The sequence below is a fragment of the Hyla sarda genome (genome assembly GCF_029499605.1).
Source record: "Hyla sarda isolate aHylSar1 chromosome 1 unlocalized genomic scaffold, aHylSar1.hap1 SUPER_1_unloc_9, whole genome shotgun sequence".
Lineage (NCBI taxonomy): Eukaryota > Metazoa > Chordata > Amphibia > Anura > Hylidae > Hyla > Hyla sarda.
Window position 1 is genome coordinate 334854 of NW_026607595.1, and position 21042 is coordinate 355895.

At 49.3% G+C, this 21042-nt stretch overlaps 1 pseudogene; it reads left to right on the forward strand.

The window, feature by feature from the left end:
* LOC130298313 (zinc finger protein 850-like) overlaps window positions 1-21042 on the forward strand; it is a 422064-nt pseudogene that overhangs the window by 125594 nt on the left and 275428 nt on the right.

The following is a 21042-nucleotide window of genomic DNA, read 5'->3' on the forward strand; positions in this document are numbered from 1 at the left end:
GGAAACACTGGCAAGGGACACACAAGGAACGCTTTCACTGGCACTAAGGCAACAAGATCCGGCAAGGGAGTGCAAGGGAAGTGAGGTAATATAGGGAGTGCACAGGTGATAACTCTAATTGGAACCACTGCGCCAATCAGCGGCGCAGTGGCCCTTTAAATCGCAGAGACCCGGCGCGCGCGCGCCCTAGGGAGCGGGGCCGCGCGCGCCGGGACAGAACAGACGGGGAGCGAGTCAGGTAGGAGAGCCGGGGTGCGCATCGCGAGCGGGCGCTACCCGCATCGCGAATCGCATCCCGGCTAGCAGCAGGATCGCAGCGCCCCGGGTCAGAGGACGTGACCGGGGCGCTGCAGCGGAGGAGGTGAAGCGAGCGCTCCGGGGAGGAGCGGGAACCCGGAGCGCTCGGCGTAACAGTACCCCCCCCCTTGGTTCTCCCCCTCTTCTTGGAGCCTGAGAACCTGAGGAGCAGACTTTTGTCAAGGATGTTGTCCTCAGGTTCCCAGGATCTCTCTTCAGGACCACAACCCTCCCAGTCTACTAAAAAAAAATTTTTTCCTCTGACCTTTTTGGCAGCCAAAATCTCCTTGACCGAGAAGACGTCCGAGGAGCCGGAAACAGGAGTGGGAGGAACAGATTTGGGAGAAAAACGGTTGAGGATGAGTGGTTTGAGAAGAGAGACGTGAAAGGCATTAGGGATACGAAGGGAAGGAGGAAGAAGAAGTTTATAAGAGACAGGATTAATTTGACACAGAATTTTGAAAGGACCAAGATAGCGTGGTCCCAACTTGTAGCTAGGGACACGGAAGCGGACATATTTAGCGGAGAGCCATACCTTGTCTCCAGGGGAAAAAACGGGGGGAGCTCTTCTTTTCTTATCCGCGAACCTCTTCATGCGTGAAGAAGCCTGTAAGAGAGAATTTTGGGTCTCTCTCCATATAATGGAAAGGTCACGAGAAATTTCATCCACAGCGGGCAGACCAGAGGGCAAGGGGGTAGGGAGGGGGGGAAGAGGGTGACGGCCGTACACCACGAAAAATGGGGATTTGGAGGAAGATTCAGAGACCCTGAAGTTATACGAGAATTCGGCCCATGGAAGGAGATCTGCCCAGTCATCCTGGCGGGAGGAAACAAAATGTCGCAAATAATCACCCAGGATCTGGTTAATTCTTTCTACTTGTCCATTGGACTGGGGATGATATGCAGAGGAAAAATTTAATTTAATCTTGAGTTGTTTACAGAGAGCTCTCCAGAATTTAGACACGAATTGGACCCCTCTATCCGAGACAATCTGCGTAGGCAACCCGTGAAGACGAAAAATGTGTACAAAAAATTGTTTAGCCAACTGAGGCGCAGAAGGAAGACCAGGAAGAGGAATGAAATGTGCCATTTTGGAGAATCGATCAACGACCACCCAAATAACGGTGTTGCCACGGGAAGGGGGTAAATCAGTAATAAAATCCATACCAATCAGAGACCAAGGCTGTTCGGGGACAGGCAGAGGATGAAGAAAACCAGCGGGCTTCTGGCGAGGAGTCTTATCCCGGGCACAGATAGTGCAGGCTCGCACAAAGTCCCCAACATCCGTCTCCAGAGTTGGCCACCAATAGAAGCGGGAGATGAGTTGCACAGATTTCTTGATGCCCGCATGACCTGCGAGATGGGAGGAGTGACCCCATTTGAGGATTCCGAGGCGTTGGCGTGGAGAAACAAAGGTCTTTCCTGGAGGAGTCTGTCTGATGGAGGCAGGAGAAGTGGAGATCAGGCAGTCAGGTGGAATGATGTGTTGCGGAGGGAGATCAACTTCTGAGGCATCCGAGGAACGAGAGAGAGCATCGGCTCTAATGTTCTTATCGGCAGGACGAAAGTGAATCTCAAAATTAAATCGGGCAAAGAACAGAGACCACCGGGCCTGGCGAGGATTCAGCCGTTGGGCCGACTGGAGGTAGGAGAGGTTCTTGTGGTCGGTGTAGATAATAACAGGAAATCTTGATCCCTCCAGCAGATGCCTCCATTCCTCAAGTGCTAATTTAATGGCTAGAAGTTCTCGATCCCCGATGGAGTAGTTCCTCTCCGCTGGAGAGAAGGTCCTAGAGAAAAAACCACAAGTGACAGCATGCCCGGAAGGATTTTTTTGTAGAAGAACAGCTCCAGCTCCTACTGAGGAGGCATCAACCTCCAATAGGAAGGGTTTGGAAGGGTCAGGTCTGGAGAGCACGGGAGCCGAAGAAAAGGCAGACTTGAGTTGTTTAAAGGAGTCTTCTGCTTGAGGAGGCCAGGACTTGGGATCAGCATTTTTCTTGGTTAAAGCCACGATAGGAGCCACAATGGTAGAAAAATGTGGAATAAATTGCCTGTAATAATTGGCGAACCCCAAAAAGCGTTGGATAGCACGGAGTCCGGAGGGGCGTGGCCAATTTAAGACGGCAGAGAGTTTGTCTGGATCCATCTGTAGTCCCTGGCCAGAGACCAAATATCCTAGAAAAGGAAGAGATTGGCATTCAAACAGACATTTCTCAATTTTGGCATAGAGTTGGTTGTCACGAAGTCTCTGAAGAACCATACGGACATGCCGGCGGTGTTCCTCTAGATTGGCAGAAAAAATTAGGATATCGTCCAGATATACCACAACACAGGAGTATAATAGATCACGAAAAATTTCATTGACAAAGTCTTGGAAGACGGCAGGGGCATTGCACAGTCCAAAGGGCATGACCAGATACTCAAAGTGTCCATCTCTGGTGTTAAATGCCGTTTTCCACTCGTCCCCCTCTCTGATGCGGATGAGGTTATAGGCGCCTCTTAAGTCCAATTTAGTGAAGATGTGGGCACCTTGGAGGCGATCAAAGAGTTCAGAGATGAGGGGTAAGGGGTAGCGGTTCTTAACCGTGATTTTATTAAGACCGCGGTAGTCAATGCAAGGACGTAGGGAGCCATCTTTTTTGGAGACAAAGAAAAATCCGGCTCCGGCAGGAGAGGAGGATTTACGGATAAAGCCCCTTTTTAGATTCTCCTGGACGTATTCGGACATGGCAAGAGTCTCTGGGGCAGAGAGAGGATAAATTCTGCCCCGGGGTGGAGTAGTACCCGGGAGGAGGTCGATAGGGCAATCATAAGGCCTGTGAGGAGGTAGAGTCTCAGCTTGTTTTTTGCAGAAAACATCCGCGAAGTCCATATAGGCCTTGGGGAGACCGGTTACTGGAGGAACCACAGAGTTACGGCAAGGGTTACTGGGAACCGGTTTTAGACAATTCTTGGAACAAGAGGACCCCCAACTCTTGATCTCCCCAGTGGACCAATCCAGGGTTGGGGAATGAAGTTGAAGCCAGGGAAGTCCAAGGAGAATCTCCGAGGTGCAATTGGGGAGGACCAAAAGTTCAATCCTCTCATGATGAGATCCGATGCTCATAAGAAGGGGCTCCGTGCGGAAACGTATGGTACAGTCCAATCTTTCATTATTTACACAATTGATGTAGAGGGGTCTGGCGAGACTGGTCACTGGGATGTTGAACCTGTTGACGAGAGAGGCCAAAATAAAATTTCCTGCAGAACCAGAGTCCAAGAAGGCCACTGTAGAGAAGGAGAAGGCAGAAGCAGACATCCGCACCGGCACAGTAAGACGTGGAGAAGCAGAGTAGACATCAAGGACTGTCTCACCTTTGTGCGGAGTCAGCGTACGTCTTTCCAGGCGGGGAGGACGGATAGGACAATCCCTCAGGAAGTGTTCGGTACTAGCACAGTACAGGCAGAGGTTCTCCATACGGCGTCGTGTCCTCTCTTGAGGTGTCAGGCGAGACCGGTCGACCTGCATAGCCTCCACGGCGGGAGGCACAGGAACAGATTGCAGGGGACCAGAGGAGAGAGGAGCCGAGGAGACGAAACGCCTCGTGCGAACAGAGTCCATATCTTGGCGGAGTTCCTGACGCCTTTCAGAAAAACGCATGTCAATGCGAGTGGCTAGGTGAATAAGTTCATGTAGATTAGCAGGAATTTCTCGTGCGGCCAGAACATCTTTAATGTTGCTGGATAGGCCTTTTTTGAAGGTCGCGCAGAGGGCCTCATTATTCCAGGACAATTCTGAAGCAAGTGTACGGAATTGTACGGCATACTCGCCAACGGAAGAATTACCCTGGACCAGGTTCAACAGGGCAGTCTCAGCAGAAGAGGCTCGGGCAGGTTCCTCAAAGACACTTCGGATTTCCGAGAAGAAGGAGTGTACTGAGGCAGTGACGGGGTCATTGCGGTCCCAGAGCGGTGTGGCCCATGACAGGGCTTTTCCGGACAGAAGACTGACTACGAAAGCCACCTTAGACCTTTCAGTGGGAAACAGGTCCGACATCATCTCCAGATGCAGGGAACATTGGGAAAGGAAGCCACGGCAAAACTTAGAGTCCCCATCAAACTTATCCGGCAAGGATAAGCGTATCCCAGGAGCGGGCCACTCGCTGCGGAGGAGGTGCAGGAGCTGGCGGAGGAGATGACTGCTGAAGCTGTGGTAGCAACTGTTGTAGCATAACGGTCAGTTGAGACAGCTGTTGGCCTTGTTGCGCAATCTGTTGTGACTGCTGGGCGACCACCGTGGTGAGGTCAGCGACAACTGGCAGAGGAACTTCAGCGGGATCCATGGCCGGATCTACTGTCACGATGCCGGCTGGCAGGTAGTGGACCCTCTGTGCCAGAGAGGGATTGGCGTGGACCGTGCTAGTGGACCGGTTCTAAGCCACTACTGGTTTTCACCAGAGCCCGCCGCAAAGCGGGATGGTCTTGCTGCGGCGGTAGTGACCAGGTCGTATCCACTAGCAACGGCTCACCTCTCTGGCTGCTGAAGATAGGCGCGGTACAAGGGAGTAGGCAGAAGCAAGGTCGGACGTAGCAGAAGGTCGGGGCAGGCAGCAAGGATCGTAGTCAGGGGCAACGGCAGAAGGTCTGGAAACACTGGCAAGGGACACACAAGGAACGCTTTCACTGGCACTAAGGCAACAAGATCCGGCAAGGGAGTGCAAGGGAAGTGAGGTAATATAGGGAGTGCACAGGTGATAACTCTAATTGGAACCACTGCGCCAATCAGCGGCGCAGTGGCCCTTTAAATCGCAGAGACCCGGCGCGCGCGCGCCCTAGGGAGCGGGGCCGCGCGCGCCGGGACAGAACAGACGGGGAGCGAGTCAGGTAGGAGAGCCGGGGTGCGCATCGCGAGCGGGCGCTACCCGCATCGCGAATCGCATCCCGGCTAGCAGCAGGATCGCAGCGCCCCGGGTCAGAGGACGTGACCGGGGCGCTGCAGCGGAGGAGGTGAAGCGAGCGCTCCGGGGAGGAGCGGGAACCCGGAGCGCTCGGCGTAACACCCATGTCCTCACATGTGGATCCACCATTTTAGATGCCCTGGAGCCTGGACCGCACTAAATGGAGTCTAATGAAGCGATTTGGGCAATAGAATTGCGGCAATATTCACATGCGTTATGAATCTAATTTTCCATGAAACTCGTAACGAACTCGGATTCATCAGATTCGATTCGTTCATCTCTAATTTTCACTATAATGGATCTGCAGGATCAGAGAATTGAGCAATTGGCACTTGTAATGCAGACGCTTTAGAATCATACGTCTCACCTAGAGCCTCCTGTCCCTCAACCGGCAGCCACCTACTCTCCTGCTCCGGCAACTATTTCTGCTGCCATAGAAGCCATTGCCTCCTGTGGGTTTACTGGATCTGCCCCGCTTCCCCAGCATTATGGGGGCGATCCTAATGAATGTAGAGGCTTCCTGAACCAAGTGGGCATTTATCTGGAAATGGTCCCGCAGTCCTGTCCTAATGATAGAAGTAAGGTAGGATTCCTGATCTCCCTCCTTACTGATAACGCTCTATCCCGGGTGAATCCTCTTTGGAGACTGATAAACGTATTATCTACGACTACAGAGACATTTCATCTCCCTGTCCGTTCTCCCTCTGCGGCAGAGCAGCTCATGTCCATGTAACAGGGGACGAGAACTGTGGCCAAGAATTCAATAGAGTTCTGTATTGTAGCAGCAGAAGTGTGCTGGGATAAGGAAGCGCTGGTGGACACGTTCTCTCCTGGACTCTCCCATATTATACAAGATGAGATTGTGGCCTCCTGGATCATCTGAAAGGGTGAAACCAATGCAGCTCAGGACCACCCCCCTTTCCGTGGAGGAGAAGGATTATAGTAGGGGGGAGGGGATGTGTCTTTATTGTGGCCCTCTGCTCGGATTATGCCAAACCTGGTGAGGAAACACTTGGGGTCCTGCTAGGGACAGATATTGGGGGGGGCTTTCTTCATCCCCAGAGTTCCACAAAGACAAAGCTATGATTAGGATTATCCTATCATGGTATATTTCCTCTGTGATCACGCAGGTCCCCGTGGTCTCCAGTGCCGATGGGTATTTTGATGATGTGTTTGTTGCCAAAAACTCTATTCCACTACAGCTTTGGGTCCTCTGGCCATGGAAGTGATTTATAGAAGACCCTTACAGCCCCCTCACCTTATCCATGAGACAGTTCCCTTGTCTGTGGTGTTGGGGGCTCTTTACCAGGAGACCCTCTAGTTCCAGGTGATTATCTCTCGGCATTATCCTGTTGTGCTCGGTTCTTTGTTTCCAGAGACATAATCCCCGTTTGGACTGGGTCACAGCTGAGGTTTGTTTTGGTCCCCTCAGTTTGCTTCTACCTGTATATATAGATCGGTTTGGTTGGTTTGTATCTCCTCGGTCTGTCGTATAATTGTACACGACAAAGATCTTCTCTTCCTAAAGTATACCAGGAGTACAGCAATGTGTTTGATAAGATGTAGGCGGGGGGCACTACCTCCCCACAGACCCCATGATTGTACCATTGAGCCTCAACCAGGTGCTGGCAGAGAACCAAGCCATAGAGGAGTATGTTACAGATGGACTGTCCCAGGGGTTCATCCAAAATCTAGTTGAGGCCCCTGGGATTGGTGAGTTGAGGCCCCTGGGATTGATGAGTTGAGGCCCCTGGGATTGGTGAGTTGAGGCCCCTGGGATTGATGAGTTGAGGCCCCTGGGATTGGTGAGTTGAGGCCCCTGGGATTGGTGAGTTGGGGCCCCTGGGATTGGTGAGTTGGGACCCCTGGGATTGGTGAGTTGAGGCCCCTGGGATTGGTGAGTTGAGGCCCCTGGGATTGGTGAGATGAGGCCCCTGGGATTGGTGAGATGAGGCCCCTGGGATTGGTGAGTTGAGGCCCCTGGGATTGGTGAGTTGAGGCCCCTGGGATTGGTGAGTTGAGGCCCCTGGGATTGGTGAGTTGGGGCCCCTGGGATTGGTGAGTTGGGACCCCTGGGATTGGTGAGTTGGGACCCCTGGGATTGGTGAGTTGGGGCCCCTGGGATTGGTGAGTTGAGGCCCCTGGGATTGGTGAGTTGAGGCCCCTGGGATTGGTGAGATGAGGCCCCTGGGATTGGTGAGTTGAGGCCCCTGGGATTGGTAAGTTGAGGCCCCTGGGATTGGTGAGTTGGGGCCCCTGGGATTGGTGAGTTGGGGCCCCTGGGATTGGTGAGTTGAGGCCCCTGGGATTGGTGAGTTGAGGCCCCTGGGATTGGTGAGTTGGGGCCCCTGGGATTGGTGAGTTGGGACCCCTGGGATTGGTGAGTTGGGGCCCCTGGGATTGGTGAGTTGAGGCCCCTGGGATTGGTGAGTTGAGGCCCCTGGGATTGGTGAGATGAGGCCCCTGGGATTGGTGAGTTGAGGCCCCTGGGATTGCTGAGTTGGGGCCCCTGGGATTGGTGAGTTGAGGCCCCTGGGATTGGTGAGTTGAGGCCCCTGGGATTGGTGAGTTGAGGTCCCTGGGATTGGTGAGTTGGGGCCCCTGGGATTGGTGAGTTGGGGCCCCTGGGATTGGTGAGTTGGGGCCCCTGGGATTGGTGAGTTGGGGCCCCTGGGATTGGTGAGTTGGGGCCCCTGGGATTGGTGAGTTGAGGCCCCTGGGATTGGTGAGTTGAGGCCCCTGGGATTGGTGAGTTGAGGCCCCTGGGATTGGTGAGTTGAGGCCCCTGGGATTGGTGAGTTGAGGCCCCTGGGATTGGTGAGTTGGGGCCCCTGGGATTGGTGAGTTGGGGCCCCTGGGATTGGTGAGTTGGGGCCCCTGGGATTGGTGAGTTGGGGCCCCTGGGATTGGTGAGTTGAGGCCCCTGGGATTGGTGAGTTGGGGCCCCTGGGATTGGTGAGTTGAGGCCCCTGGGATTGGTGAGTTGAGGCCCCTGGGATTGGTGAGTTGAGGCCCCTGGGATTGGTGAGTTGAGGCCCCTGGGATTGGTGAGTTGAGGCCCCTGGGATTGGGGAGTTGGGGCCCCTGGGATTGGTGAGTTGAGGCCCCTGGGATTGGTGAGTTGAGGCCCCTGGGATTGGTGAGTTGAGGCCCCTGGGATTGGTGAGTTGAGGCCCCTGGGATTGGTGAGTTGAGGCCCCTGGGATTGGTGAGTTGAGGCCCCTGGGATTGGTGAGTTGAGGCCCCTGGGATTGGTGAGTTGAGGCCCCTGGGATTGGTGAGTTGGGGCCCCTGGGATTGGTGAGTTGGGGCCCCTGGGATTGGTGAGTTGAGGCCCCTGGGATTGGTGAGTTGAGGCCCCTGGGATTGGTGAGTTGAGGCCCTGTATCAATCTCAGGGGCCTCAATCACATTACAGTCTTATCCAAAGTAACTTATAGAGAATCTGACCCCTTGTTCTCCACACTAAAGCCAATATACGGGGTTATAGTGGGGTAAACAGCTTTACAAAGAGGGGTCACTTACTCACATCCGTGTAGTATGGGCCCGTACTTCGAGACAGCTAACCGTGAGTACTACTGGAGGGACTGAATTGTTCCCTGTTCTTCCAGGACGGGCACTGATTGCAATTTCTCTTGCCTGTCTCGGGCCCGTACTTCGAGACAGCTAACCGTGAGTACTACTGGAGGGACTGAATTGTTCCCTGTTCTTCCAGGACGGGCACTGATTGCAATTTCTCTTGCCTGTTTTTTCCTAGGTGGTAGAAGCAGCTACGGACTATTGGCCACCAAAAACGTTTCTTTTTAGGACACAGGAGTGGAGCATTCTTTTCGTTACAGGATCAATTGAGCCCTCTTTATTAGTCCTATAATGTTATATATCTTGTTATGAGGGGACCTCATGCTGCACACACCACAAGCTTAATTATATGTTTTGGTCAATTATATCTAACCTTTCCCTGATGAAACCACCGTCTACTAGGTGGTAGAAACGCGTCGGAGGTTCTGTATAATAATCCATTTGTGCATTTGGGGCTGGCAGGGCCCAGCAGAGCCTCAATATGCTTGGTTACTAATAGTGATGACCAATTTTATGTCTAATTTTCATTTGGTATTGGAATACACAGTCACTTTCTTATTACTGGTGGATTTTAAATAAGAAATTTAGTAAAAGTTATGTATTAAGCACACCTGGTTGGAACACTTATTAGTTGTTTCTAATTATTATTTGACAGTTAATACAATGTAAGATCGGTCCCACAAAAAACAAGCTCTTAAATGCAGTGTAGATGGAAAAATAAAAAAGTTATGGCTAAGAGAAGAGAGGAGGAAAAAAAAAAAAAGAAAACACAAAAGCTTTAAGTTTCCTGGGTTGTTACAGGGTTAATACTGATAATAAAATCTGTGTTATTCTCTGCAGATTCTTGTACCAGGAGTCTTATATCTTCAGATTATAAAGCAGATGATGATATCACACAAGATACATATGAAGAACATTCCATTATCCCAGATACACCCTCAGCCCTTCACAGCCAAGATCTGTCATCTCATCCTTATATACAGGTCCTGTCTTCTCATTCATCACAGAAAGGTCACAGAAGGGGTGTTGGACATAAACGAGCTCATACAGGAAAGAAATCATATTCATGCTCAGAATGTGGGAAATGTTTTACTGACAAATCAAGTCTTCTTAGACATCAAAGAACTCACAAATGGGAGAAGCCATTTTCATGTTCAGAATGTAGAAAGTGTTTTCCTGACAAATCAATTCTTCGTAGACATCAAAGAACTCACACAAGGGAATTTTCATGTTTAGAATGTGGGAAATGTTTTACTCGGAAATCAACTTTTCTTCAGCATCAAAGAACTCACACAGGGGAGAATCCATATTCATGCTCAGAATGCGGGAAATGTTTTATTAAGAAATCACATCTTGTTCAACATAAAAGAACTCACACAGGGGAGAAGCCATTTTCATGTTCAGAATGTGGAAAATGTTTTAATGACAAATCAATTCTTGTTAAACATCAAAGAACTCACACAGGGGAAAAGCCATTTTCATGTTCAGAATGTGGGAAATGTTTTACTTCGAAATCAGGTGTTACTCGACATGAAAGAACTCACACAGCGGAGAAGCCATTTTCATGTTCAGAATGTGGGAAATGTTTTCCTGGGAAAACAAATCTTGTTCAACATCAAAGAACTCACACAGGGGAGAAGCCATTTTCATGTTCAGAATGTGAGAAATGTTTTACTAATGAATCAGGTCTTGTTGTACATCAAAGAACTCACACAGGGGGGAAGCCATTTTCATGTTCAGAATGTGGGAAATGTTTTCCTGGGAAAAAAAATCTTGTTCAACATCAAAGCACTCACAGGGTGGAGAAGCTATTTTCATGCTCAGAATGTGAGAAATGTTTTACTAATAAATCAGGTCTTGTTGTACATCAAAGAACTCACACAGGGGAGAAGCCATTTTCATGTTCAGAATGTGGGAAATGTTTTACTTGGAAATCAGATGTTACTCGACATCAAAGAACTCACACAGGGGAGAAACCATATTCATGTTCAGAATGTAGAAAGTGTTTTCCTGACAAATCAATTCTTCTTAGACATCGAAGAACTCACACAGGGGAGAAGCCATTTTCATGTTTAGAATGTGGAAAATGTTTTAGTCGGAAATCAGACCTTGTTGTACATCAAAGAACTCACACAGGAGAGAAGCCAATTCAGAGCAGTAAATGATGCAGATAACACATCTATATATTAACCATGTACATAGGATATCTGACATTTATACATATATCATATACTGCATCTCCAAACTTGTTACCAATTGTTTAAAGGGGTACTCCGGTGGAAAACTTTTTTTTTAAATCAACTGGTGCCAGAAAGTTAAACAGATTTGTAAATAATTTTAATATAAAAATCTTAATCCTTCCAGTACTTATTAGCTGCTGAATACTACAGAGGAAATTCTTTTCTTTTTGGAACACAGAGCTCTCTGCTGATATCACGACCACAGTGCTTTCTGCTGACATCTCTGTTCATTTTATGAACTGTCCAGAGTAGGAGAAAATCCCCATAGCTAACATATGCTGCTCTGGACAGTTCCTAAAATGGACAGAGATGTCAGCAGAGAGCACTGTGCTAGTGATGTCAGCAGAGAGCTCTGTGTTCCAAAAACAAAATAATTTCCTCTGTAGTATTCAGCAGCTAATAAGTACTGGAAGGATTAAGATTTTTCAATATAAGTAATATACAAATCTGTTTAACTTTCTGGAACCAGTTGATTAAAAAAAAAAAAAAGAATTCCACCGGAGTACCCCTTTAACCCCCTTAAGGACTCAGTGTTTTTCAGTTTTTGCATTTTCGTTTTTTCCTCCTTAACCTTTTAAAAATCATAACCCTTTCAATTTTCCACCAAAAATTCCATATTATGGCTTATTTTTTGAACCACCAATTCTACTTTGCAGTGATATTAGTCATTTTACCCAAAAATCCACGGCAAAACGGAAAAAAAAAATCATTGTGCGTCAAAATTGAAGAAAAAACACCATTTTGTAACTTTTGGGGGCTTCCGTTTCTACGCAGTGCACTTTTTGGTAAAAAATGACCCCTTATCTTTATTCTGTAGGTCCATACGGTTAAAATGATCCCCTACTTATATAGGTTGGATATTGTCGTACTTTTGGAAAAAATCATAACTTCATGCACGGAAATTTATACATTTAAAAATGTCCCCTTCTGACCCCTATAACTTTTTAATTTTTCTGTATATGGGGCGGTATGAGGGCTCATTTTTTGTGCCGTGATCTGAAGTTTTTATAGGTACTTTTTTTTTTTTTTTATGGCTTTTTAATCAATTTTTAATGGGATAAAAAGCGACCAAAAATACGCTATTTTGGAGTTTGGAATTTTTTGCGAATACGCCATTGACCGTGCGGTTTAATTAACAATAAATTTTTATAGTTCGGACATTTACGCACTCGGTGATATCACATATGTTTATTTTTACTTACACAGTTTTTTTTTTATAATGGGAAAAGGGGGGTGATTCAAACTTTTATTAGGGAAAGGGTTAAATGACCTTTAACTTTTTTTTTTTTTTTCACTTTTTTTTTTTGCAGTGTTATAGCTCCCATAGGGACCTATAACACTGCACGCACTGACCTTTTACGCTGATCACTGACGTGTATTAACATGCCATTGATCAGCGTTATCAGCGCTTGACTGCTCCTGCCTGGATCTCAAGCATGGAGCAGTCATTCGCCGATCGGACACCGAGGAGGCAGGTAAGGACCCTCCAGGTGTTTTGTAAGCTGTTCGGGAAGCGGCGGTCAACTTTGATCGCCGCGTCTGAAGGGTTAATACAAGGCATCACCGAGATCGGTGATGTCCTGTATTAGCCGCGGGTCCCGGCCTCTGATGGCCGCCGGGACCGACGCGATATGACGCTGGGTCACCGCGTGACCCCACGTTATGTCGCAGGACGTAAATATACGTCCTGCGTCGTTAAGGAGTTAATAAAAGTTTTCTTTCTTATATGATTTATTATTCTTATATCCATCTCCGCACATTGGACTTATAATAAATGTAATATTGTCCCTGACGTTGTATATAGGGAATGTAACGCGTCAGTGTTGTCCCCGCCCCCTTCTCATTATGATTATAGAGACTTTAATTCAAGGCATCAGACAGGATCCGTTCGTCTCCCTTGAAGATCGTCTCTTCTGAACATAAGACGCTGCAGATACTTTTATTTATCACAAACCCTAGACCAGCGTTTCCCGTCTTGACGTCTATTTTCGGTCTCAGATCATAAAATCCATTTTTCTATATGAGAAGTCGTCAATATGTCAGCGTCCCCCGGGTTCAGTAAACATCGGTGTAATTCTTTTCCTTTTCTTTGTCCTCCCCGGGGTATTAAATCCCTAGAGATCTGATCACATCTGGTACAAGATCTCTTTACTTCACACTTTGCGCCATTATTACACGGATTGAAGACCCAGTTACAGGCTCGTAAATTCCCATATATGTCGTGGATTGGAAGGGAAAAGGTTCTTAAATCTTATATTTACCAATAATATTTTATATTTTTACAGTCCGTCCCTATCATAGTACGGAATTGTTATTTTTCTTCTATCCGATGGTTATTTAGTAATTTTGTTATGATTCAGAAGAGACCACGTGTCCCGTATAGACGCTCACCCTGAAGACATTAGACGGCGGTTTTGTGTTTCCGGATTTACACACTTATTATAAAGCTTTTCCTTCGTCTGGATTATTAGAGCTCGTTCGCTCTTCTTTTTCTCATCCTCCCCTTTATATTCCTCCTCATGTGGATATGGAATTCTCCTCAGTCCCTCCTTCTATAGGGCCCATTTTGTGGCCCCCGCACTCCTCCTTGGCCTCTCTAGTTCTTTCCTCTTTTATATATAACTTTGTCGGTATTACGAGACTGCTCTACGACTGATTCTGATTTCCCTTCTCCCCTAACCCCACTTTCTTTACTCCCTATGGTTATTACTAAACACATTTTCCCTCTTCCCCTTTGTGGGAACGTTTACATTCTTTTACGTTACGAGATTTATATTCTTCTACTAAGACTTTGGCCATAGAGGAATCTCAGGCTTTCTGGGGTTTTATAAGTAAGTTTATCTTTACTCTCCAATGTTTTAAGCGTTATACTAACATACGTCCCTGAAATTGGTTAGAGAGATTGTATTTATTTCCTAAATAATAATACTATCTAAGCCTTATTCTTATCTGATTTCTTCTGCTCTTAATAGTAACCAAAATGCATCTTATATGAGAAGAGGAGCTGAATATCCAACTCTCTGAAGAACAGTGTGGATTTATCTCTAGCGCTCACGTGGCTCCTCCCCCTGTATTCGTATACAGGAGAGTTCATATAAGTTATATTGTCGGGGGTATGGGACTCCTCCTCTCCTTTTGTCACATGGTATTCTAGAATCTTCTCAATGTTGGAGGTGTGGGAGTGAGTCATGGACTCTTTTACATATATAGGGGTCCTGCTTAAAAATTCAATCTTTCTGGCAGGTTATTTCGATTGCCATATATACTCGAGTATAAGCACCTTTTTTTTGTGCAGAAAATGTCCCCCTCGGCTTAAACTCAAGTGAAAAAAAAAATAGTAGTGACATCAGTCCAGCCATTCAGGTAGGGGGGGGGGGAGCCATCCATCTTTACCGGGACGGCCCCGGACTCATCCAGAGTAGGGAAGCTGAAGGGACTGTCTGCGCAGGGACCGTCCGCATACCAGTGGGAAGAGTGAGCTGGTCTGGTCCATCCACCTTCTCCACTCTGGGCTGGCCCCGGAATAGGGATTCTGGGGTAGGGTCGCTGCTGCGCATTAAGGCCACCATGCAAGGACACCCCTGATGTCACGGAGTGTACCTTTCTCTACTGACAGGCAACAGGAAAAGGTGATTAGACAATAAGCGAGGGGGATGATGACAGGAGGGGGATGGATGATGACGGGGAATGGGTGTTTTTGTCAGTGTATGATGACGGAGGATGGTTGATGATGGGGGATGGGTGTCTGTGGCAGTGGATGATGACAGGGGGATGAATGATGACAGTAGAATCTCCCAATAGCGGACACTCACAGGGAATAAAAGTGTCCATTATTGAGAGATGGCCCCTTGTTACGCCAAGCGCTCCGGGTCCCCGCTCCTCCCCGGAGCGCTCGCTACACTCTCCTCACTGCAGCGCTCCGGTCAGATCCACTGACCCGGGGCGCTGCGATACCGCCTCCAGCCGGGATGCGATTCGCGATGCGGGTAGCGCCCGCTCGCGATGCGCACCCCGGCTCCCGTACCTGACTCGCTCTCCGTCAGTCCTGTCCCGGCGCGCGCGGCCCCGCTCCCTAGGGCGCGCGCGCGCCGGGTCTTTGCGATTTAAAGGGCCACTGCGCCGCTGATTGGCGCAGTGGTTCCAATTAGTGTTATCACCTGTGCACTTCCCTATATCACCTCACTTCCCCTGCACTTCCTTGCCGGATCTTGTTGCCATCGTGCCAGTGAAAGCGTTTCCTTGTATGTTCCTAGCCTGTGTTCCAGACCTCCTGCCGTTGCCCCTGACTACGATCCTTGCTGCCTGCCCCGACCTTCTGCTACGTCCGACCTTGCTTCTGTCTACTCCCTTGTACCGCGCCTATCTTCAGCAGCCAGAGAGGTGAGCCGTTGCTAGTGGATACGACCTGGTCACTACCGCCGCAGCAAGACCATCCCGCTTTGCGGCGGGCTCTGGTGAAAACCAGTAGTGACTTAGAACCGGTCCACTAGCACGGTCCTCGCCATCCCTCTCTGGCACAGAGGATCCACCTCCTGCCAGCCGGCATCGTGACAGTAGATCCGGCCATGGATCCCGCTGAAGTTCCTCTGCCAGTTGTCGCTGACCTCACCACGGTGGTCGCCCAGCAGTCGCAACAGATAGCGCAACAAGGCCAACAGCTGTCTCAACTGACCGTTATGCTTCAGCAGTTACTACCACAGCTTCAGCAATCATCTCCTCCGCCAGCTCCTGCATCTCCTCCGCAGCGAGTGGCCGCTTCTGGTCTACGACTATCCTTGCCGGATAAATTTGATGGGGACTCTAAGTTTTGCCGTGGCTTTCTTTCCCAATGTTCCCTGCACCTGGAGATGATGTCGGACCAGTTTCCCACTGAAAGGTCTAAGGTGGCTTTCGTAGTCAGCCTTCTGTCTGGAAAAGCCCTGTCTTGGGCCACACCGCTCTGGGACCGCAATGACCCCGTCACTGCCTCTGTACACTCCTTCTTCTCGGAAATTCGAAGTGTCTTTGAGGAACCTGCCCGAGCCTCTTCTGCTGAGACTGCCCTGTTGAACCTGGTCCAGGGTAATTCTTCCGTTGGCGAGTATGCCGTACAATTCCGTACTCTTGCTTCAGAATTATCCTGGAATAATGAGGCCCTCTGCGCGACCTTTAAAAAAGGCCTATCCAGCAACATTAAAGATGTTCTGGCCGCACGAGAAATCCCTGCTAATCTACATGAACTCATTCACCTAGCCACTCGCATTGACATGCGTTTTTCCGAAAGGCGTCAGGAGCTCCGCCAGGATATGGACTCTGTTCGCACGAGGCGTTTCTTCTCCCCGGCTCCTCTCTCCTCTGGTCCCCTGCAATCTGTTCCTGTGCCTCCCGCCGTGGAGGCTATGCAGGTCGACCGGTCTCGCCTGACACCTCAAGAGAGGACACGACGCCGCATGGAGAATCTCTGCCTGTACTGTGCTAGTACCGAACACTTCCTGAAGGATTGTCCTATCCGTCCTCCCCGCCTGGAAAGACGTACGCTGACTCCGCACAAAGGTGAGACAGTCCTTGATGTCTACTCTGCTTCTCCACGTCTTACTGTGCCTGTGCGGATGTCTGCATCTGCCTTCTCCTTCTCTGCTGTGGCCTTCTTGGACTCCGGATCTGCAGGAAATTTTATCTTGGCCTCCCTCGTCAACAGGTTCAACATCCCGGTGACCAGTCTCGCCAGACCCCTCTACATCAATTGTGTAAACAATGAAAGATTGGACTGTACCATACGTTTCCGCACGGAGCCCCTTCTAATGCACATCGGACCTCATCACGAGAGGATTGAACTTTTGGTCCTTCCCAATTGCACTTCTGAAATTCTCCTTGGACTTCCCTGGCTTCAACTTCACTCCCCAACCCTGGATTGGTCCACTGGGGAGATCAAGAGTTGGGGGCCCTCTTGTTCCAAGGACTGCCTTAAACCGGTTCCCAGTAACCCTTGCCGTGACTCTGTGGTTCCTCCCGTAACCGGTCTCCCTAAGGCCTATATGGACTTTGCGGATGTTTTTTGCAAAAAACAAGCTGAGACTCTACCTCCTCACAGGCCTTATGATTGTCCTATCGACCTCCTCCCGGGCACTACTCCACCCCGGGGCAGAATTTATCCTCTGTCCGCCCCAGAGACTCTTGCCATGTCTGAATACGTCCAGGAAAATTTAAAAAAGGGCTTTATCCGTAAATCCTCCTCTCCTGCCGGAGCCGGATTTTTCTTTGTGTCCAAAAAAGATGGCTCTCTACGCCCTTGCATTGACTACCGCGGTCTTAATAAAATCACGGTTAAGAACCGCTACCCCCTACCTCTCATCTCTGAACTCTTTGATCGCCTCCAAGGTGCCCACATCTTTACCAAACTGGACTTAAGAGGTGCTTATAATCTCATCCGCATCAGAGAGGGGGATGAATGGAAAACGGCATTTAACACCAGAGATGGACACTTTGAGTATCTGGTCATGCCCTTTGGCCTGTGCAACGCCCCTGCCGTCTTCCAAGACTTTGCTAATGAAATTTTTCGTGATCTTTTATACTCCTGTGTTGTTGTATATCTGGACGATATCCTGATTTTTTCTGCCAATCTAGAAGAACACCGCCAGCATGTCCGTATGGTTCTTCAGAGACTTCGTGACAATCAACTCTATGCCAAAATAGAGAAATGTCTGTTTGAATGCCAATCTCTTCCTTTCCTAGGATACTTGGTCTCTGGCCAGGGACTACAAATGGATCCAGACAAAATCTCTGCCGTCTTAGATTGGCCACGCCCCTCCGGACTCCGTGCTATCCAACGTTTTTTGGGGTTCGCCAATTATTACAGACAATTTATTCCACATTTTTCTACCGTTGTGGCTCCTATCGTGGCTTTAACCAAAAAAAATGCCGATCCCAAGTCTTGGCCTCCTCAAGCGGAAGACGCCTTTAAACGGCTCAAGTCTGCCTTTTCTTCGGCTCCCGTGCTCTCCAGACCTGACCCATCTAAACCCTTCCTATTGGAGGTTGATGCCTCCTCTGTGGGAGCTGGAGCTGTCCTTCTACAAAAAAATTCTTCCGGGCATGCTGTTACTTGTGGTTTTTTTTCTAGGACCTTCTCTCCGGCGGAGAGAAACTACTCCATCGGGGATCGAGAGCTTCTAGCCATTAAATTAGCACTTGAGGAATGGAGGCATCTGCTGGAGGGATCAAGATTTCCAGTTATTATTTACACCGATCACAAGAACCTCTCCTACCTCCAGTCTGCCCAACGGCTGAATCCTCGCCAGGCCAGGTGGTCTCTGTTCTTTGCCCGATTTAATTTTGAAATTCACTTTCGGCCTGCCGATAAGAACATTAGGGCCGATGCTCTCTCTCGTTCCTCGGATGCTTCTGAAGTTGAACTCTCTCCGCAACACATCATTCCTCCTGACTGCCTGATTTCCACTTCTCCAGCCTCCATCAGGCAAACTCCTCCAGGAAAGACCTTTGTTTCTCCACGCCAACGCCTCGGAATCCTCAAATGGGGCCACTCTTCCCATCTCGCAGGTCATGCGGGCATCAAGAAATCTGTGCAACTCATCTCTCGCTACTATTGGTGGCCGACTCTGGAGACGGATGTTGTGGACTTTGTGCGAGCCTGCACTATCTGTGCCCGGGATAAGACTCCTCGCCAGAAGCCCGCTGGTTTTCTTCATCCTCTGCCTGTCCCCGAACAGCCTTGGTCTCTGATTGGTATGGATTTTATTACTGACTTACCCCCATCCCATGGCAACACTGTTATTTGGGTGGTCGTTGATCGATTCTCCAAAATGGCACATTTCATCCCTCTTCCTGGTCTTCCTTCAGCGCCTCAGTTGGCTAAACAATTTTTTGTACACATTTTTCGTCTTCACGGGTTGCCCACGCAGATCGTCTCGGATAGAGGCGTCCAATTCGTGTCTAAATTCTGGAGGGCTCTCTGTAAACAACTCAAGATTAAATTAAATTTTTCTTCTGCATATCATCCTCAATCCAATGGACAAGTAGAAAGAATTAACCAGGTCTTGGGTGATTATTTACGACATTTTGTTTCCTCCCGCCAGGATGACTGGGCAGATCTTCTACCATGGGCCGAATTCTCGTATAACTTCAGAGTCTCTGAATCTTCCTCCAAATCCCCATTTTTCGTGGTGTACGGCCGTCACCCTCTTCCCCCCCTCCCTACCCCCTTGCCCTCTGGTCTGCCCGCTGTGGATGAAATTTCTCGTGATCTTTCCATCATATGGAGAGAGACCCAAAATTCTCTCTTACAGGCTTCATCACGCATGAAGAAGTTCGCGGATAAGAAAAGAAGAGCTCCTCCCATTTTTTCCCCTGGAGACAAGGTATGGCTCTCCGCTAAATATGTCCGCTTCCGTGTCCCTAGCTATAAGTTGGGACCACGCTATCTTGGTCCTTTCAAAATTTTGTGCCAGATTAATCCTGTCTCTTACAAACTTCTTCTTCCTCCTTCTCTTCGTATTCCTAATGCCTTTCACGTTTCTCTTCTTAAACCACTTATCATTAACCGTTTCTCTCCCAAATCTGTTCCTCCCACTCCTGTTTCCGGCTCCTCGGACATCTTCTCCGTCAAAGAGATTCTGGCATCTAAAAAGGTCAGAGGGAAAACCTTTTTTTTAGTGGATTGGGAGGGTTGTGGTCCAGAAGAGAGATCCTGGGAACCTGAGGACAACATCCTAGACAAAAGTCTGCTCCTCAGGTTCTCAGGCTCTAAGAAGAGGGGGAGACCCAAGGGGGGGGGTACTGTTACGCCAAGCGCTCCGGGTCCCCGCTCCTCCCCGGAGCGCTCGCTACACTCTCCTCACTGCAGCGCTCCGGTCAGATCCACTGACCCGGGGCGCTGCGATACCGCCTCCAGCCGGGATGCGATTCGCGATGCGGGTAGCGCCCGCTCGCGATGCGCACCCCGGCTCCCGTACCTGACTCGCTCTCCGTCAGTCCTGTCCCGGCGCGCGCGGCCCCGCTCCCTAGGGCGCGCGCGCGCCGGGTCTTTGCGATTTAAAGGGCCACTGCGCCGCTGATTGGCGCAGTGGTTCCAATTAGTGTTATCACCTGTGCACTTCCCTATATCACCTCACTTCCCCTGCACTTCCTTGCCGGATCTTGTTGCCATCGTGCCAGTGAAAGCGTTTCCTTGTATGTTCCTAGCCTGTGTTCCAGACCTCCTGCCGTTGCCCCTGACTACGATCCTTGCTGCCTGCCCCGACCTTCTGCTACGTCCGACCTTGCTTCTGTCTACTCCCTTGTACCGCGCCTATCTTCAGCAGCCAGAGAGGTGAGCCGTTGCTAGTGGATACGACCTGGTCACTACCGCCGCAGCAAGACCATCCCGCTTTGCGGCGGGCTCTGGTGAAAACCAGTAGTGACTTAGAACCGGTCCACTAGCACGGTCCTCGCCATCCCTCTCTGGCACAGAGGATCCACCTCCTGCCAGCCGGCATCGTGACACCCCTATTGGGAAAAAGGCTCCAAATTCTTCCTAAATGACTGAATACTGTCCTGTGCTATCTCCAGAGTGTAATTACCTATAAAACAATAAAAAAAATATTACAGTAGAATCTCCCAGTGTCGTTTAATCACCCCCTGTATCATTAATCACCCCCTCCCTTTTTTTTACCCTGTGCCATCTTATTCCCCTGTGCATTGTGCCAAATTATCCCCCTCCCTTACCCCCTGTGGCACATAATTTCCCCTTGATCCCCCTGAGCCATTTCATTCTCCCATTAGTACCTTCTGTATAAATTCCTCTCCCCCTCTTTATAAAGTGGCAGAGGGGGTGATGAATATGCACAAAGGGTAATAAAGGGGTAATGAAATAGCACAGAGGGGGATCAAGAGGAAAGGATGTGGCACAGATGGTAATAAAGGGAGGAGTGATTTGTCACAGGGGAAATAAAGTGGCACAGGGGGCCAATCATCTTATCCCCAATCCTTTGGATATGGGATGAGATGTTTAGG